General features: G+C 48.7%; 2 protein-coding genes across 5 annotated transcripts in view; both read right to left on the reverse strand.

The window, feature by feature from the left end:
- The window catches only part of LOC137440881 (amyloid beta precursor protein binding family B member 2-like), a 36,879-nt gene that overhangs the window by 13,380 nt on the left and 4,796 nt on the right, over positions 1–18,703 (reverse strand). Inside the window, exon 1 of one of the 4 annotated variants that reach the window (XM_068137611.1) lies at positions 14,804–14,922. The exons of 2 other annotated variants lie outside the window; for them this stretch is intronic. The gene's annotated coding sequence lies outside the window, so the exon portion shown is untranslated. Of the gene's footprint in view, positions 1–14,803; positions 14,923–18,703 lie in introns of those variants that run through there. One more of the 4 variants, XM_068137608.1, reaches the window with a different exon arrangement.
- Positions 1–18,703, reverse strand: part of LOC137440954 (amyloid beta precursor protein binding family B member 2-like) — a 227,163-nt gene that overhangs the window by 1,565 nt on the left and 206,895 nt on the right. The gene's annotated exons all lie outside the window — the stretch shown is intronic.

Below are 18,703 nucleotides of genomic sequence, written 5' to 3' on the forward strand. Positions count from 1 at the left end.
TTGGGCAAAGCAGGCCTGCAAATCAAACAGACTGCACCCCCAGGACACACAGACGCTGGGGTTTGTGCTTAATCTATACAATTAAAGGGTAATTAAATGAAATACAACTAGGACAAGTGTAGAGTCTTGCATCTGGGAAAGAACAACCCCATGGATCAGTAGGGGTTGGGGACTGACCTGTTTGAAAGCAGCATAGGGGATAGCGACCTAGGGGTCCTGGTGGACAGAAGGATGACCATGAGCCAGCACTGTGCCCTTATGGACAAGAGGTGTATTAGAAGGGGAGTGGTTAGTAGGCAGAGAGAGGCTCTCCTTCCCCTCTAGTCTGTCCTGATGAGGCTGCATCTGGAATGTTGTGCCCAGTTCTGGGCTTCTCAGTTCAAGAAGGACCTCAGCAAGTCCAGTATAGAGCCACAAAGATGCTGAAGGCAGTGGAACATCTCCCTTGTGAGGGAAGGCCGAGGGAGCTGGGGCTCTTTAGCTTGGAGAAGAGGAGTCTGAGGAGTGACCTCATTCATGTTTTTAAAGATGTGCAGGGCAGTGTCAGGAGGACAGAGCCAGGCTCTGCTCAGTGATGCCCAATGACAGGACAAGGGGCAATGGGTGCAAGCTGGTGAATAGGAAGTTCCATGTGAGTGTAAGGAAAGGGTGACAGAGCCCTGGAACAGGCTGCTCAGAGAGCTTGTGGAGTCTCCTTCTCTGAAGACTTTCCAAACCCCACCTGGATGCATTCCTGTGTGACCTACTCTAGGTGATCCTGCTCTGGCAGGGGGGTTGGACTAGATGATCTTTGGGGGTGCCTTGCAACCCCTAATGTTCTGTGTCTCCTTATGGTTTCCTGACACTGGCATCTTACTGAACTTACAAGCTGCAATTCCAACTGCAACCCGAAGTACACAGGAACATTTACTCAAGTGTTTTATTGAAGACAAATAAAAAGAGGAGGAAAAAAGAAGTTACAGGTTAAGACAGGAAACACACAGCTGCTAAATGCTAATAAAAAGGAGATCTGAGAAGCAGGACACAACATTCTAGCTGGAGAAAAATCCTGCTTCAGAGGACTCTCTAAAGTGTTTAAAACATGCAGAGAGTAATTAGAGATCTGGCTGCACGAGGGAGATGTGAACCTGCTGAGCTTTGCTCACACTAATTGGCCTACATTTCTGGCCTTATTTTTTTGTCTGAAAGTTAAATAAAGCTGCCCTACAAAATGAGAGTTGTGCACCATGCAGGCCAGTCACCCTGACAAGGTACAGCATTCTGCCATGGGTGATGGAAGGGCCAGGATGATCTTCGTTTGTTCTCAGGCTGGGGAAGACTGCAGTGGTGCCAAGGTGTAAAGAAAGCATCAGGGGCTGGATATATCCCAGCTTTTGGGATACTAAATTAAGGATTTCCCTTGGCCCATCACCTTGGTCCTGGTAGAGACAATTTGCCTTGATGAGCCTTTGGGGACAAAGAGAGCCATTAACCCACTCACGCTGGGAACCTGAAGCTGGTTCTGCAGAGATGGCAACCAGGCAAAGCCATGCTTCTTCCCAACTCACTTATCATCAGATTCTGTGCTCCTTGGTCCTGTTCCTCTGCTTTTTCATGTCCCCTGAGCAACCACAGCCCAGTCCTTCTTTGTGACCCTCCCACAATCTCCAGATTGTGGGGTTCAGGATTTTCCATCCCTGGCAGAGCTGTGCTCAGTAGCTAGCTAGGATTCCCCCAGACAAGGGAAGCTTCAGGCCTCTAATGCCTCAAGCCTCTCTCCAGTGCCTTTCCTCTTTACACATGAGCAATTGCCAGCAAGGTGAAGAGACAGGAGGAGCAATTGCCAACTGGTGAAGAGACAGGAGGGATATTCCAGGTAGACATGAAATCCATTTGTAACAGGCCAAGAACTTGTGGCCCTGGCACACCACAACTGCCCCAATAACCTACAGAGCTTTGCAGCAGGAGACCACAGCAGGTAGGGCACTTCCACTGCACTGTCAAGTCCTTGATGCATGGACAATCCCTGTGGCCACATAAAATCTCACCCTGCAGAGAGTTTATCTGAAAGTAGAGCTCAGCTGCAAGGATTTTCAGCCCTAAGGGAATCTATTTAGTCAGCAAATATGTTTAGTCAGCAATTTCACCTCCCAGTGGAGGTAGGGCTCAAAGGACTGGAGAGAAAAATGAGGCAAGCAATGAAAGCTGCACTCAACTAGAGGCTGAATTCTGCCAGGATCAAAGACTCTGGTAATAAAGGAACAAAATCCATAATTATGCCCTGTAAGTGGGAAGCTCCCTTAGATGAGAGCATTTTCAACAGCATTTTAAAGACAGAGAGGTGGACAGAGGGCAGCCTGCTGAGCTTTGTTTCTCTTACAAGTGTAAATTGCCTTTTTTGATCAAAGGAGAGCAGCATGGAGGGCAGCACTGACATTAACAAGCTCCTGTGCTTTTTGGTGGGAAGGCTTCTCTGCTCCTGGAAGGTTAATGTCAGCCACAGGAACAAGCCACCACACAGAACCCAGGCTGGAGGTGGGGAGATTCAGGCTGGATGTGAGGAGGAGGTTCTTCCCCATGAGAGTGGTGAAGCCCTGGAATGGGTTGTCCAGGGAGGTGGTTGAAGCGCCATCCCTGGAGGTGTTTAAGCCCAGGCTGGATGAGGCTCTGGCCAGCCTGCTCTAGTGTGGGGTGTCCCTGCCCATGGCAGGGGGGTTGGAACTAGCTGATCCTTGTGGTCCCTTCCAACCCTGAATGATACTATGATACTATGAATGTCACTGTAAGACCTGTCATGAGGGCAGGGAGAAAGAGTGGTGAGTGTTGTGGATGTTGTATCTGGGATGCTCCAGGTGACAAAGGGGCTCACCTGCCACTTCAGTCCTGCCACAGCAGTGCCTACAACCCTGTTGTCCATGTAAGAGGAGGATGAGAATAGCCTTGATGAGCCAGAGCTGCTCTGTGCTTGGCAAAGGGCAGACACTGCCCACAAAGATGTTGTTCCCAGACAAAATGCAGTGTGATCTTCTGACAGGGCAGCCCCTGCACGTGGGCCACTGAACACTCTCCTCCATGGACTGCTGCAGGACTCCTTCAAGAAGCACTGACACCTCCAGTGTTTGCACCAAGTCTCTGGTGTGTGGTCTGGAAAGCCCCTGAGGCTGTGAGAAACCTCTCTTTCTTGTCCAGTGAAATTCCACTTGCCTTGAGCCAACTTGAAAACATCACTTCCCACCCATGGGGGTGTTGATGGGTGCTGGGGAGATGCTGCTGAGGGCACCTGGCCCTCTCCCCAGCTCACCAAGCATTGCCTCAGCACTGCAGCAGTGCACAAAATCCTTTCACTGGGCTTGGTCCTGTAGCTTCTGTTAAGATTTCTGCATGGAATGGTATCAAAACCAGAGTCCAGCAGGAGCAGGGAAGTGATAGTGCCCCTGCACTTGGCACTGGTGAAGCCACAGCTTGAGTACTGTGTTCAGCCCAGTACAGAAAACACACTGAGGTGCTGAAGCCTGTCTGGAGAAGAGCAGTGAGGCTAGTGAGGGGTTTGGAGGGCATTCTACGAGGAACAGCTAAGGAAGCTGAGGTTGTTTACTCTGGAGAAGAGAAGGCTGAGGAGAGACAGTATCAAAGTATCACAGTATCAGTCAGGGTTGGAAGGGACCACAGGGATCAGCTAGTTCCAACTCCTCTGCCATGGGCAGGGACACCCCACACTAGATCAGGCTGGCCAGAGCCTCATCCAGCCTGGGCTTAAACACCTCCAGGGACAGGGCCTCAACCACCTCCCTGGACAACCCATTCCAGGGCTTCACCACTCTCATGGGGAAGAACTTCCTCCTCATATCCAGCCTGAATCTCCTCACCTCCAGCTTCATTCCATTCCCCCTAGTCCTATCACTACCTGAGATCCTGAGAAGTCCTCCCTCAGCCTTCCTGTAGGCCCCCTTCAGATACTGGAAGGCCACAATGAGGTCACCTGGGAGCCTTCTCTTCTGCAGACAGAACAGCCCCAACTCCTTCAGTCTGTACTGCTTTCAACAAATATCTGAAAGGAGGCTGGAATGAGGCCACTGTTGGTCTCTTCTCCAAAGCAGCTAGCAATAGGATGAGAGGAAATGACCTCAAGGTGTGCCAGGGGAGGTTTATATTGGACATCAGGAAAAACTTATTTACTGATAGAGGGGTCAGGCACTGGAACAGGCTGCCCAGGGAGGTGGTGGAGTCCCCATCCCTGGAGGGGTTCAAGAAGCTGCAGAGGGAGGTGGTGCTTCAGGCTATAATTTAGTGGTCATGGTAGCTGGGTTATGGCTGGACTCAATGATTCTAAAGGTCTTTTCCAACCTTAATGACTCTATGACTCTATGCATTCATTAACAAGGTGGCACAGCACAACAGGATGAAACACCAGCTACTCCACCAGAGGTGACTACTGAGAGCTACTCAAAATCTCATGGTGGTGTTCCAGACTCACACCCCAGTGCTTCACTGGAAGCACCTGGACAGCTAGAAGGAGGTAAGTGGGCTAATGACACACATGGGTTGTAAAGAAGCATAAACCTTCAGATGCTCCAGGCCTGCCTCTGTACATCTGCTGAGACAGAAACACAGAATCAACCAGGTTGGAAGACACCTCCAAGATCATTCAACCAATCATCCAACCCTATCTAATCAACAAGACCAAGGCACTAGGTGCCTCATCCAGTCTCTTCTTAAACACCTGCAGGGATGCTGACTCCACCACCTCCCTGGGCAGCACATTCCAATGGCAAATCTCTCTTTCTGGGAAGAATTTCTTCCTAACATCCAGCCTAAACCTCCCCTGACACAGCTTGAGACTCTGTCCTCTTGTTCTAGTTGCCTGGGAGAAGAGACCAATCCCTGCCTGGTTACAACTTCCTTTCAAGTAGTTGTAGATGGCAATAAGGTCCACCCTGAGCCTCCTCCAGGCTAAACAACCCCAGCTCCCTCAGCTACTCCTCACAGGAGGAAATCTGAGTTCTTCAGGACCTGTGCCACTGCTTCATGTGCAACTCTGCCAGCACCATCTGTTTGCAAATCATCAATCAAAATTAGCAGGTGAAACAGCCTCCTGCCTTCTGACAGAGCACAGACACTGCTCCTGCCTCCCTGCATTCATTAAGTCACCAAGATGCCCTGTGCTCGCTGGAGCGGTCACACATGGCAGCCCAGTGGCTGGGACTTGGGAGATGATGGCACTGGCTGACAGCACTTGGCTCCTCCAATGCCAGCAGCAGCCTGGCAGCCTGCTTCAGGCATTGCAGGTGTTGGAGAAAAAGAAAAGCCCTGAGCTTTGGGAGAACAAATCTGAGCTCTTCGCTCCCTTTTGGCTTTGGGGATCTGCTCCCAGCAGCTCCACTCACAAAAACTTGGGAAAAGGTTTGTGCTGCCCTGAACAGGGCCAGAAGGCAACAGCTCCTTGTTTGTCCAAAGCCTTGAGGAACAAATCAGCCCAAAGACTGCTCTGTGATACTTCTTTCAGTTCAGATCCCTTTTGGGTCACTTCATCTGTAAACCCTGGTTCCACTGCAGCTCACTTGAAGCTGATTAACATTTAAGTGAGATTTATGTGCACCCAGCCCTTCTGATAACAAAGAAGTGCAGGGTAACGTGCTTGCAATGTAGATGCATGGCAAAGAAAATGCCTCCCCTCACCACTCTGCTGGTTTTACACCTTGGGGGAAAAAGAAAGGGGGGGAGAAAAAATAGGTGAAAAAGCTTTACAAAGCTCATGGCTGGATGCAAAGCTGGAGTCTGCCTCAATGGGAGGTGTGTGCACATGGAGTCTGTGGCATTTCATAGAATCATAGAATTGTTAGGCTTGGAAGGGACCTCAAGAATCATCTGTTTCCAACCCCCCTGCCATGGGCAGGGACACCTCACACTAGATCAGGTTGCTGAGAGCCACATCCAGCCTGGCTGCAAAAACCTCCAGGGATGAGGCTTCCACCACCTCCCTGGGCAACCTGTCCCAGTGTCTCACCACCCTCATGGGGAAGAACTTCTTCCTAACATCCAATCTGAATCTACCCATTTCTATTTTTGCTCCATGCCCCCTAGTCCTATCACTCCCTGACACCCTCAAAAGTCCCTCCCCAGCTTTCTTGTAGTCCCCTTCAGATACTGGAAGGCCATAATTAGGTCTCCTCAGAGCCTTCTGTTCTCCAGACTGAACAGCCCCAACTCCTTCAGTCTGTCCTCATAGGAGAGCAGCTCCAGCCCTCTGATCATCCTCATGGCCCTTCTCTGGACACGCTCCAGCACCTCCAGATCCTTCCTGTAATAGAGGCTCCAGAACTGGAGGCAGTACTCCAGGTGGGATCTTACCAGAGTGGAGTAGAGGGGGATAATCACCTCCCTTGACCTGCTGGCTATGCTTCTCTTGATGCAGCCCAGGGTGTGATTTGCTTTCTGGGCTGCAAGTGCAATCAGAGCTCTTAGTAAAATTCCCTCCCATGTCAGTTGGGAGAGCAGCAAGGTGTTCAGTGGGAAAATAATCTACCCTGCTGCAGAGAAAAAATGCTGTGTATTCTTAAAACTTTCCCCCACAAGTGTACCAGTTCTGTTGACAGAGGGCTATAGGGAAGGGGTGCTGCATAGTACAGTACAGCCCTGAGAGGTGGGCCCAAGCCAACCTCATGAGGTTCAAGAAGGCCAAGGTCCCACACCTGGGTCGGGGCAATCCCAAGCACAAATGTAGGCCAAGTGAGAAGTAGCTAAGGAGCAGTCTCCAGGAGAAGGACTTGGGGATATCAGTTGATAATGAGCTCAACAAGAGCTGGCAGTGGCTGCTGGCAGCCCAGAAGGCAACTGTGTCCTGGGCTGCATCAAAAGCAGTGTGACCAGCAGGATGAGGGGAGGGATTCTGCCCCTCTGCTCTGCTGAGACACCACCTAGAGTACTGCAGCCACTTCTGGCACCCATAGTATAAGAGGGACATGGAGCTGCTAGAGCAAGTCCAGAGGAGGGCCATGAAGATCATAGTATCATAGTATCAGTCAGGGTTGGAAGGGACCACAAGGATCAGCTAGTTCCAACCCCCCTGCCATGGGCAGGGACACCCCACACTAGATCAGGCTGGCCAGAGCCTCAGCCAGCCTGGTCTTAAACACCTCCAGGGATGGAGCCTCAACCACCTCCCTGGACAACCCATTCCAGGGCTTCACCACTCTCATGGTGAAGAACCTCCTCCTCACCTCCAGCCTGAATCTCCCCACCTCCAGCTTCATTCCATTCCCCCTAGTCCTATCACTACCTGAGATCCTGACTACCTGAGATCCTGAATGATCAGAGAGCTGGAGCACCTCCCCTGTGGGGACAGGCTGAGTGGGAGCTGTTCAGCCTGGAGAAAAGGTGGCTCCAGGGAGACCTTGTAGTGGCCCTCCAAGTACCTGAAAGGAGACTACGAAAAAACAGCTGGGGAAGAACTTTTTACAAGGGTTTGGACCAACAGGATGAGAGGAAATGGATTGAAGCTTGAAGAGGGCAAATTTAGACTGGAGATTAGGAAGAAATTCTTCCCAGTGAGGGTGGTGAGACACTGGAACAGGTTGCCCATGGAGGTTGTGGATGCCCACTCCCTGGAGGTGTTGAAGGCCAGGCTGGACGAGGCCTTGAGCAAGCTGGTGTAGTGGAAGGAGTATTGGAACTAGATGATCTTTAAGGTGCCTTCCAACCCAAAGCATTCTATGAACATGACCCACCAGTACCTTTCTGGTTATAGGCACTGGGTATAAATCAGTACTCTGGACAAAAGGCAAAACCCAACCAAGACAGTTAAGAATACAGTTTTGCTGCACAAATGGGCTGAACAGCTAAAAAATTAGTGGAGATTTCTCCATTTTGGAGGAGCACAGGACTAGAGAGAGCCATTAAAAAAAATCAATTCAGAGAGCTGCAAAGGCAAGGAGCTGGGCAGAAAGGCATTTCATTTGTGTTTGCTCTTTTACCCTCTTTAATTGGCAAATGTCTGCAGTAATTGACTAAACCTTGCCTAGCCCTACCTATTTAACACCTGGCTAAGCATCACTTAGCTGCTCAACCCTGGCTGAATATCATCACATTAAATGCAATTTATGCTAATGCTGTCCTGTTTGAGTAGCAGTCACAGCCATTTGCCACTATTAGGCTGAAGTCCTGGGAGACAGCCCAATTAAGTACTGCCTGAACGAGCTTCACTCCTTCCATTACCTTCTCACCATTCACTTCTTTCTTCAAAGCAGTGTAGAATTGCATCAACCCCTTCCCTTTCCCCCCCCACCCCCACCTTTGGTTAAAAGCCCCCAACACTCTAGCCCTGAAGTCTGAAATGCAGTGTTATATGTGTATTTTTTTCCCCCAACCCATCCATCAAAATCCAATTGCTGCTATTTAAAACAACTGCATTAAAAGGATACACATGCAGGAGAATGTAAATGGCTTTACAGATTTATGTAGTACAAATTGTAACAAGAATCCTTGAACCAGAAAATTGTATCCCCTGGGCTTGGCTGAAAATGGATTGAAATTCACCCAGAATGGCCTGGAGTTGATTTCTGTGCACTGCTGTGACCCTGCAGACTCCTGCCACTGTGTATGGGGAGGTGTCACAGAGCACACACCAGTGGGCTGTGGGAAAACCATCTCCTGAGTCTACAGCCCTCAGGTTTCACTTTGCTTTTCCTGCTAACAGCTGAGAAGTGATTTGTGAAAGCAGCAAGAAAATAGGAGAGAGCAACCCCCAGGGTCAGAAGGCACCTGGCAGGAGGCTACCATTCACCAGTGAAATATGAGCAACCATGGGAGCAGAGAAAATGAGCAGAGGAGGCAGAAAAGCAAGAGGAGGGAAAGAAAGCACATGAGAAGAAAAGTGGATAAATGTAACACCAGCAAGACCATGCTCTGATGGGGGTTCTCCATGACACACAGATATTCCAGCATCACAAATGGCTGAGAAACTGAAGTGCAGGAAAGCCTGCAGTCATCTGCAGGGCAAACCTTCTGGGTTAGCAATTCACAGCGTTTGAGCCTGCTCTTTCACACAGGAGAAAGGGGAAGGATTTGTGGCTGAAATGAAGTCAGTTCAGTTCCTGCCTTTTTATCAGGGTCATGTCAAGGAGTTTGCTAAAGCTAGGGAGAAAACCCTCAAAGGCAAGAAACCTGACCGAGCTGAAACATGCAGCATTCACACAAGCTGCACAATTTGTTTGATTTACTGGGGACCTTTCCACTTCCATTTCACCTACCAGATACCAGACAGACAGGGAATGAAAACACTCCTTCCACACCCTTCAAGGGAAACCCACAGCCCTTTGCCAGGTGACCACATCAACACATTGGAGTCAAATCCTGCAGGAGGAGGAAGAAAAAGAGCTACTCCCATGAGTTTTTCCCCTTTCTCCCCAGCAGTCATGGTGCAGTTAATCACTCACACTTCCCACTCCTTGGTGCTCAGAGCTGGAAGAGATGTGGGAGAGAAAGAAATTCCCCTGTGTTTCTGACAGTTGCTGTCAACCCTAAAAATGTATGAAAACCTTGCAGTTTTTCTTCCTTCCCAGTGCTCCACCCCACAGAGCTCCTGCACTTCGGCTGCTCGTCATCTACAGTGCCCTCTGGATGAGGGCATTGAGTCCATCATCAGTAAATGTGCTGACAACACCAAGCTGGGGGTAGGAGTTGATCTGCTGGAGGGTAGAGAGGCTCTGCAGAGGGACCTCGACAGGCTGGACAGATGGGCAGAGTCCAAGGGCATGAGATTGAACACATCCAAGTGCCAGGTTCTGCACATTGGCCACAACAACCCCATGCAGTGCTACAGGCTGGGGTCAGAGTGGCTGGAGAGCAGTCAGGCAGAGAGGGACCTGGGGGTACTGATTGAAGGTAGGCTGAACATGAGCCTGCAGTGTGCCCAGGCAGCCAAGAGGGCCAATGGCATCCTGGCCTGCATCAAGAACAGTGTGGCCAGCAGGAGCAGGGAGGTCATTCTGCCCCTGTACACTGCACTGGTTAGGCCACACCTCGAGTCCTGTGTCCAGTTCTGGGCCCCTCAGTTTAGGAAGGAGGTTGAGTTGCTGGAACGAGTCCAGAGAAGGGCAACGAAGCTGGTGAGGGGTTTGGAACACAAGCCCTATGAGGAGAGGCTGAGGGAGCTAGGGCTGCTTAGCCTGGAGAAGAGGAGACTCAGGGGTGACCTTATTGCTCTCTACAACTACCTGAAGGGAGGTTGTAGACAGGTGGATGATGGTCTCTTCTCCCAGGCAGCCAGTACCAGAACAAGAGGACACAGTCTCAGGCTGCGCCAGGGGAGGTTCAGGTTGGATGTTAGGAAGAAGTTCTATACAGAGAGAGTGATTGCCCATTGGAATGGGCTGCCCAAGGAGGTGGTGGAGTCACCATCATTGGAGGTGTTCAGGAGGAGACTTGATGGGGTGCTTGGTGCCATGGGTTAGCTGTTTGGGTGGGTTGGGTTGGTTGATGGGTTGGACACAATGATCTTGAAGGTCTCTTCCAAGCTGCTTTGGTTTATTCTATTCTAAATAAAGGTTTATCCTACAAGCCAGACTGGGAGACTTGGCCACCACACAACATTACCCTGCTCATTAATTGCTGATCCCACTGGTTAAGATGCCCTCTCAAGCAGAGATTTTTGGGACACTTCTCCCATATCAGTTTCTCACACAACTTGGACATGAGTTTCCTCACAGCAAAAGATCAGTTCTGCATTCATTAAATTCTCCTCCAATGCTCTGGCCTTGACAGAGTGCAGCTTGTTTTTCCTAATTCAGGCATAAAGTTTGTAGGGCAAATTATCCCCTGCTGAATGGCTGTTTGCTTCACTGCTTAACAACCTCACTTGCTGACTCTCAAGGAGGAGCTCTGGCTACTCTGTGTGATGCTCAGAGGCTTTAATCTGGCAGCCCTAACAGACACAGCCTGCCGGTTTTGCTTTGATGTCTTATCACTGCCACAGTTCTGTGTGCTTCCAAAATGTGTTCAAGCCCTCACAGAGCTGGTAGGTCTGATACCCAGCACAGCTCCTACAAGCCTGAAAGCATCTGCATGACTTTCCCTCCAATTTCCTTGCTGCAGCCTGATCCTCATGAAGCTGTTTCCTCAGATGCACTTCCCACATCCCAACACTGGCCACCACCCTCCTCTTGTGAGGAGATGGGACTCCCATCAGCCTTGCCACTGCTGCCTCCCAAGCCAGAAGGATGGCCCTTAGATGTCACAAGTAATAACCCTTTCTGCTACCAAGGGCTACATTCGACCCCTGCAAAGGCCCACAGATTACATGGAGTCATGTCTGACTACATAATTGTGGTGACAGAACAAGGGGCAATGGCTTTAGACTAGAGAAGGGCAGATTTAGACTGGATATCAGGAAGAAGTTCTTCCCTGTGAGGGTAGGTGAACACTGTAACAGGTTTCCCAGGGAGGTGATTGAGGCCCCTTCCCTGAAGATATACAAGGTGAGGCTTGACAGGGCTCTGGACACCCTGATCTAGTTGAGGATGTCCCTGCTGACTGCAGGGAGGTCAGACTGGATGACCTTTGGAGGTCCCTTCCAGCGTGGACCATCCTATGATTCTATGAGTCTGTAACTGTTTCAGTTGTGAGAAGACCTTTAAAACAAGCCCAACCATCATCTACCTCTGCCAAATCTGGCCCTCAGCACCAAATCTCTGTGGCTTTAAACACCTCCAGGGATGGGGATTCAGCTACCTCCCTGAGGTAGCAGGGCACTGGGAAGAGGGTACCTGGGGCACAGATCACCTCCACTGGAGCAGGGGAAAGTTCACCTTGAATTCAAACTGAATGAGCTGATAGCAGATAATGGATCTGTGTGCCAGCAACTGGCAGTACAGTAAGAAAATACATTAATCCTTGAATATGATTTATTTGTAGAACATTGTGATTTGTCTCTCTTTACACTGAATGTCTGCACATCTTGATGCCAGTAATGTTTTTCTTTCTGTGTGACTCCCCTTGGATCTTGCTAAGGGAATTGGGTATTTGCTTAGGAAACAAGGTTCAGCAAGTCTGGGAGCAAGGTCCTGCACGTGGCTTGGGCCAATCCCAGGCACAAATCCAGGCTGGGTGCAGAGTGAGTTGAAAGTAGCCCTGAAGAAAAAGATTTGGGGGTTTTGGTTGATGAGAAGGTCCACATGAGCCAGCAGTGTGCTCATGCAGCCCAGAAGGCAAACCATATCTGGGCTGCATCAAGAGTAGTCTGGCCAGCAGGTCAGGTGAGGTGATTCTTCCCCTTTGCTCTTGTGAGACCCCCACCTTGAGTTCCATGTCCAGGTCTGGTGTCCCCATATCTAGTGGATATCAGTGACAGGCTCTTTATAGTGAGGGTGGAGAGATAGTGGAACAGGTTGTCTGGCAAGGCTGTGGATCCCCTTACCCTGGTGGTATTCAAGGCCAGGTTGGATAAGGTCCTGAGCAATGTGGTCTAATGAAAGGTGCCACCCATGGCAGGGTGGGTTGGAACTAGATGATCTTCAAGGTCCCTTCCAACCCAAACCATTCTATGAATCTATGAAATGCAGGACCCCACACCATGTGCTGGCAGTACAAGGGAGCCCCAGCTGCCAGCTGAGCAACAGCTACTCAGCTGGTGCTCAGAAGCAGGTGGGGCTCACACAGCCAGTCAGATGCAAGGGGAAAAGCCAAGCAGCTTTTCAGCTTGTTTTGCAAGTGAGCTTAAAGACTGAACCTTGGGAGCAAATCTTACAACACATCCTTGACCAATGACTATTGCTGAAAATGTTTCATGGTGATTTTTTTTTCCTGGCTTTTAATTGCTTCTCAGCATTTATGACCCATGGGCAGGCTGGGGGCTGCTTTCCTGCCCTGCACAGCAGCTTTCAAGGCAAAGCACACAAATGAGGTAGGTTGTCAAGGCTACTGCAGTTGCTGCTTCTCCTTTGTAGCGCTGCAAAGTGGTGGTTCCACTCCTCAAGATGGCCAGTGCAGTGATTTTGATGACTGCTGGGCTTCCTTTAAGTAAATGAATGTGTTGCTACGCCTGAGAACCTCTGAACAGCCTCTCTGCAGCAGATCCTGCAGATCTGATGTTGACAAAGAAGTGTTTAGCTATTTCTGACAATGCTTCTATCTTGCAGATCTAATTGGAAGACGTGGGCCTTTGTTTATGAGGAATATTTAAAGATGTAATAAAGAAATGCATCAGGCTGGGATGCTCAAAGCACTACTGCAGACTTAACTGAAGCTGACAGCCTACCCTCTCAGGGTGATTTATTTTTTAAGCAGAGCTTCCTGGTTCTCTCTCTTTTGTTCCTTACTGTTCAGACAGGGAAGACAGCAATCACTCACAGACACCAGCCATGAATCTGCTTGCAGCACACTTCTGCCAGTGGTAGTCTGGGAGGATCCTCGCTTCCCACACGCATGAAACCCACATTAGATTGCAAAGCCATCAGCAAGAAAGTTCAAACATCTCCCTAGGCCAACACTGCCTAAAGAATTGATTAAAACCCAGCCGAGCCTGGAAACTGTTCTCATTATATTCTGCAAAGCAAACACGAGGAATGGTCTGCATGCTTAAAGCACATTCCTTCTGCTCAGCCCCACTTTCAAGCCCCTGCAATTTAAAAGAGCAAACAGCCCCCCCCGCCCCAGATCTCATCTGAGTTCTATCAGTGAGAGCCTTTGGAGTGGAGCAGCCCTTGTGCTGCAAAGCACCTGACTACAATGCCTTACTGTCTGCGCTCCCATGAACCGGGAAGCATTGTAGAGAATCCCCAACGATCCCTTTGTACATCCAAACAAATCAGACGGACTGGGGACAACTTTTTCCAACTCAAAAGACAAGCGACCAACCCAGCCAGCTCCAAAACAAACACCACAGAGAGGAGGTAAACTGAGGAGAAGGGAGACAGGGACGACGGCACTCAATATGAGTGATAGGAATCATCCAACTTTATTGTTCCACACTTCATTATTTATAGTCTTATCTTATGCATAGCTAATTCTATTCTAATTTAACACACACTATTGGTTTCTCTCTAAAAGGTTACAGCATTGTTTTCTCTACTCTGTGGAATTTTTCTACTCAGTCTAACTGCTCTTTTTCCCAGATCTCGCCTCCTCCTTATCTTGCTTGCCTCTTCTCAGGGGCGGCTTGACCTCAGCAGACCAAAGCAATCAGCACTTCCCCACAGCTCCTACTCCACTGCTATATTATCAACAGAGATTCCTTCAAGGCCTGAATTGCACAGGTGTTCCTGGGACTCATGTCCCCTCTTGCTTAAACCAAACCCCAACAGTAAACGTTGATAGAATTTCTCCTGCTTCCACCTCTCCCCCTGAACACAGCTCTTAAACCCTCTGCTGTCAGCTCCATGGGGTTTTGATTGTTTTTTAATGAGAGGTGGGATTTTAGGACATTTAATGCATTTTAATACATTTAGTGCATTTTAATACGTTCATTCATGGATTTTAATACTCTTCTGGCAGTTCAGTTTGCAGAGAACAACATTTAAGTCCCAAACTCAAACATCAGGAGCAACTATAAAAACCCACAGGATTTTATCACCACCTGATTTTATACTGTTCTTAATACTGCAACAGTTTGGCTTTGTGACCTGGAAAACACAACCACCACAAACCACCCAACCAAGAGGCAATATCAGCTTGACAATACTGTTAACAGCAATGGTGAAATGGTGACAGAGAGAGACAAAGTGACTGACTGGAGTTCAGCTTCTGTTCACTGAGACAAGCAATCCGATACAACATTGTTTGGTGCATGCTGGAAAAGGATAAACACGAGAATGTAGAAACAAAAATCATTTACCTCTCTCTGAATCCAAGGAAGCATAAAGAAACAGAAAGAGCAAGTTAGAAAGCACTCAGACAGAGCTCCAGCATATGAGACAGGGTTGCTGAGGGAACTGCTGTACATTGAAGGTTTGTGGTCTGTAGCTGAGCGTATCGAAGCATACTGCCACTATTTCCTTTGGACGCTCAACTTTGGCTTAATCCTTTTGCTCTGAAGTTTGTATTTTTGGAAACAGGCAGTGAAGCCAACAGGCATCAGCTGAACTTGGAAAAAGCAGCACAGACATATCAACACTAGGAGGTAATGAAGCTTAAAATACCACACAGGAGTCCGGGAAGTAGTAGGCAGGAAGCATAAATAGCCACAGAAAGTGCATGAACCCACCTGCTTCCAAAGGAACACTTCTCAAACCAGGCATTGACAAAACAAACAAGAATAATTCTGCAGGCTGTGCAAAGCTGATGTTGTTAAAGGGAAAGAGTAGAAAGATCATAAGAAGGTTTTGAAATGTCTGTTCCAAAAGCTCATGCCTCAAGGTCACTGAAAGCTGCACCCCGAAGAAGTGACAGCCTGGGGAACAACTTCAGATGAGCGCTGGCTGAGCTCAGGACACGTAACATCACTGCACACCACTTCTGAAGCACTTCAGAAACCACTGACTCTTGGTATGACTTAACCAACACCCCTTTCCCTAAGGTGCAGGCAGGTAGGAGAGGCACAGTGAGTGTAACAGGATGAGTTTGAGTGTCTTGTACTTCTCAATGTATTTAACCTCTTTTGTGAACTTCCTGAGAGGTAGCTGAGTTCCTTGAATGACTGAAAACACATTGCTTGTTATGGGCCTGATCTCTATCCTTACCACAGTAATTCTCCCCTCACCTCAGCTCTTGCATTGCATAAATACTTTGTGGTCCCTCAACACATCCAGTATGTCATGAAATTTGCCAAAGAAGTGATGTCTGTTAGAGCACTACACCTGTTGCTCTGCACTTGCTGAAGGACTTGTTTATTGTTGTCTTGGCACAAGAGGGGCACTAACATGAAGCAATACACACAAGCACCCCTGGCCAGGGGCAGCTCACAGAGCTGCTCTGCCTGCCCTGCTCAAGCTCCAGGGAGGGCTCACTGTGGGTCCCCAGTACCCACCACAGCTGGCTGCTTTCTAGGTCATGCCAGCCATCAACACACACCAGCAGTGTGAGTTCACAGATACATGCACACTTCTGGAGCCATCATGTGAAGACAGAACACAGTTCTGTGTGACATTCTCACAAAGGATGAGCTGTGCTGGGGAATGAGGTGGGTTTCAGTCTGCTTCTGCCCACCCCTCCTCCAAAACAGGCCACCACTTTATGCAATGTACAGTGACCCTCCAGAAGAGAGCTGCTTAGTCCTGCTCTCCCACTCCTTCCTCATGCATGCACCTGGTAACTCCCCTCTGTTAAGAAGGGCTCATCTCCAGTCAGCATCCAAGCAAGGTTTATGCCCTCTGAGCACAGTGACCTTCCAGAAGAGAGCTGCTTAGTCCTGCTCTCCCACTCCTTCCTCAAACATGCATCTCATAACTCCCCTCTTTTAAGAAGGGCTCATCTCCAGTGAGCATCCAAGCAAAGTTCATGCCCTGTGCACAAAGAGGTGGGTCCCAGTTTGTAAGTGAGGCTGAGAAAAAAGGAGTGGAAAAAGGAATGGAAAAATCATCTCATCTCAAGTAATAAGGGCAGGGTTAAACACAGAGCATGCTGAAGGGAAGGGATCCAGTTCCCTTTAGAGGTCTCACTTCAGCAAGACTGCAAATCTTACAGGGATTGAGCTGTTGCTTAGAAATGGGTTGGGGAGTAGATCTGGAATAAAGAAGCTTTCTAAAGGCAGGTTGCAAGTAAATGTGTATATGGTTTGTTAAGTCACACATGGATCCATGCAGCTAGAGGTTCATGTTGAGGTGAAACCTCTCCTGGTGCAACTTGTACCTCTTGTCCCTGGTAACCTCCATGTGGCTCCTCATGAAGAAAACTAATTCACTGAAGCAATCTGTCCAGGGACATGGCAGAGTTCCTGTCACAGGAGGTTTTCAAGTTGTGACTGGCTGGACAGGGAGCTAGGCAATCTCATTTCTTGATTCTACATTTCAGTGCCAATTTGAAGAATCAGAACTGAAAAAGCAGTATTCATTTCCCTGTCCCAGAAAACACAACATTTCTCAGTAATGTGGGAAGCAAAATATAGGCAATTTTCTTCATGCATTAATCATTGACTTCACATGAAGTGGACAAACAAAGATTATCTCCCACAAAAAGCTTAATATTGGGGAAAAAAAAATCTCTCAGCAATTTAGACACAATGGACTGGGGAGGGTAATAAAAAAAACACCAAAAGAAAAACAGAGAAGATGTATCTTGGATCTATCAGATTTTGAACACAGCATAATTAGATACAAAACATGACCTGCTGGTGCCACCTCCTAAAGGGAGATCTGTTAATTCCCCTATCATTATGCAAGATACAACTGTGCAGAACAGCCACTACTGCAGCTGCCAGCACAGACAAAGAAAAGGGCCCAGGAGGGAATTCAGGAAGGTGGGAGAAAAAGGCAAGCAGTTGGGCTGCTGGACTTCCCTTGGTGGTGAGCTGGGGGACTCCCACACCGTGAGAAGCACATGGATCGAAGGGGGCTGCATCCTGCTTCTCACCAGTTAATGACAGCTTTCCAGTTAACTCAGAATCTCCCCCCACAGTGCCTTCTAATTCATGGATTATTTTCACACAAAAGACTATTGGCCTGCATTCTCTTCTCATCCAGGCAGCTTGAACACTGTTGGATGATTTACCTCCAAACGTCAATAAATAAATACTTCAAGATTCACTTCAAGGCCAAAAAGCAGACATGGAAAGTTTCACTTCAAATGGCACATTTAGCTGCTGGCTTTTAAGTGCCAGGAATGCTGCAAGAGCAGCTGTGCCAGGGCTTTGGTGTGGTGCTCTACATATCCTGACCTTGTTAAAAGGAGGCAAGGCAGTGTGTGCCAACAATGTGGGAAGACAATACCCTGAAAATTGTGTCAGGGCTGCTAGGCAGGGTTTGAGATTCATTCCTGAGGGGAAAAGGCCAAGAAACAACTCAACCCACGGGACAGAGGCTTGCTGTGCAGATGGACACTGTGCTTAGCCAGCCAGCCCATGGGCCTGGCCCAATGCTGGGGTGCAATAACATGCCCAAGAACCCTGGCAGCTCAGGTCCACCACATGCCCATCCATCCCTGTATCTGGGACAGACATCCTGGACTACAACTACTCCACAGTCACTACTCTTGTGGCCTCTACTTCAGCAAGGCTCACTGTAAGACTATAGTGTGATGGAGAGGAGATCCCACCAACAAACCCAACAGGTTTTGTTTTATTTAGAATAAACCTTTAATTAGAATAAACCAAACCAGGTTGGAAGAGACCTTCAAGATCATCGTGTCCAACCCATCAACCAATCCAACCCACCCAAACAGCTAATCCAACCCACCCAAACAGCTAGTGTTCTTGTTGGCATCTCCAATAAGGTATTTAAGGATTAAAGGGTGATGCTTCCATGCTCAGCTCATGTTTGAGTGGAGCACCACACTGCACACAAGCCTTGGAGAGTGTTAGGAGTCTACTCCCCGTAGCTGGCAAAGTTAATCAGTCTACAACCTAACCTTTTTTGTGACTGACACAGTCAGCTAACAGGGTGAAGAGGTCAACACTTCACATCTCTTCATTCCTGTAGCTTCCCCTGCAGTCTGGCTAACTGCACCTTCCCCAGTTGTCTTTTTTTTAATCAGATCAGAAAAATAAGGCTGCCTACACCCTGAGCAAGCACAGAGATCTACCTTCCAACCTCCAAAGTCCTTAAACATTTTCAAGTGGGACTGCTCCCAGCAGCAGCAGCAG

The sequence above is a fragment of the Melanerpes formicivorus genome, unplaced genomic scaffold (assembly GCF_026170545.1).
Source record: "Melanerpes formicivorus ecotype bairdi unplaced genomic scaffold, bMelFor1.0.p_v2 SCAF_4, whole genome shotgun sequence".
Taxonomy (NCBI): Eukaryota; Metazoa; Chordata; class Aves; order Piciformes; family Picidae; genus Melanerpes; species Melanerpes formicivorus.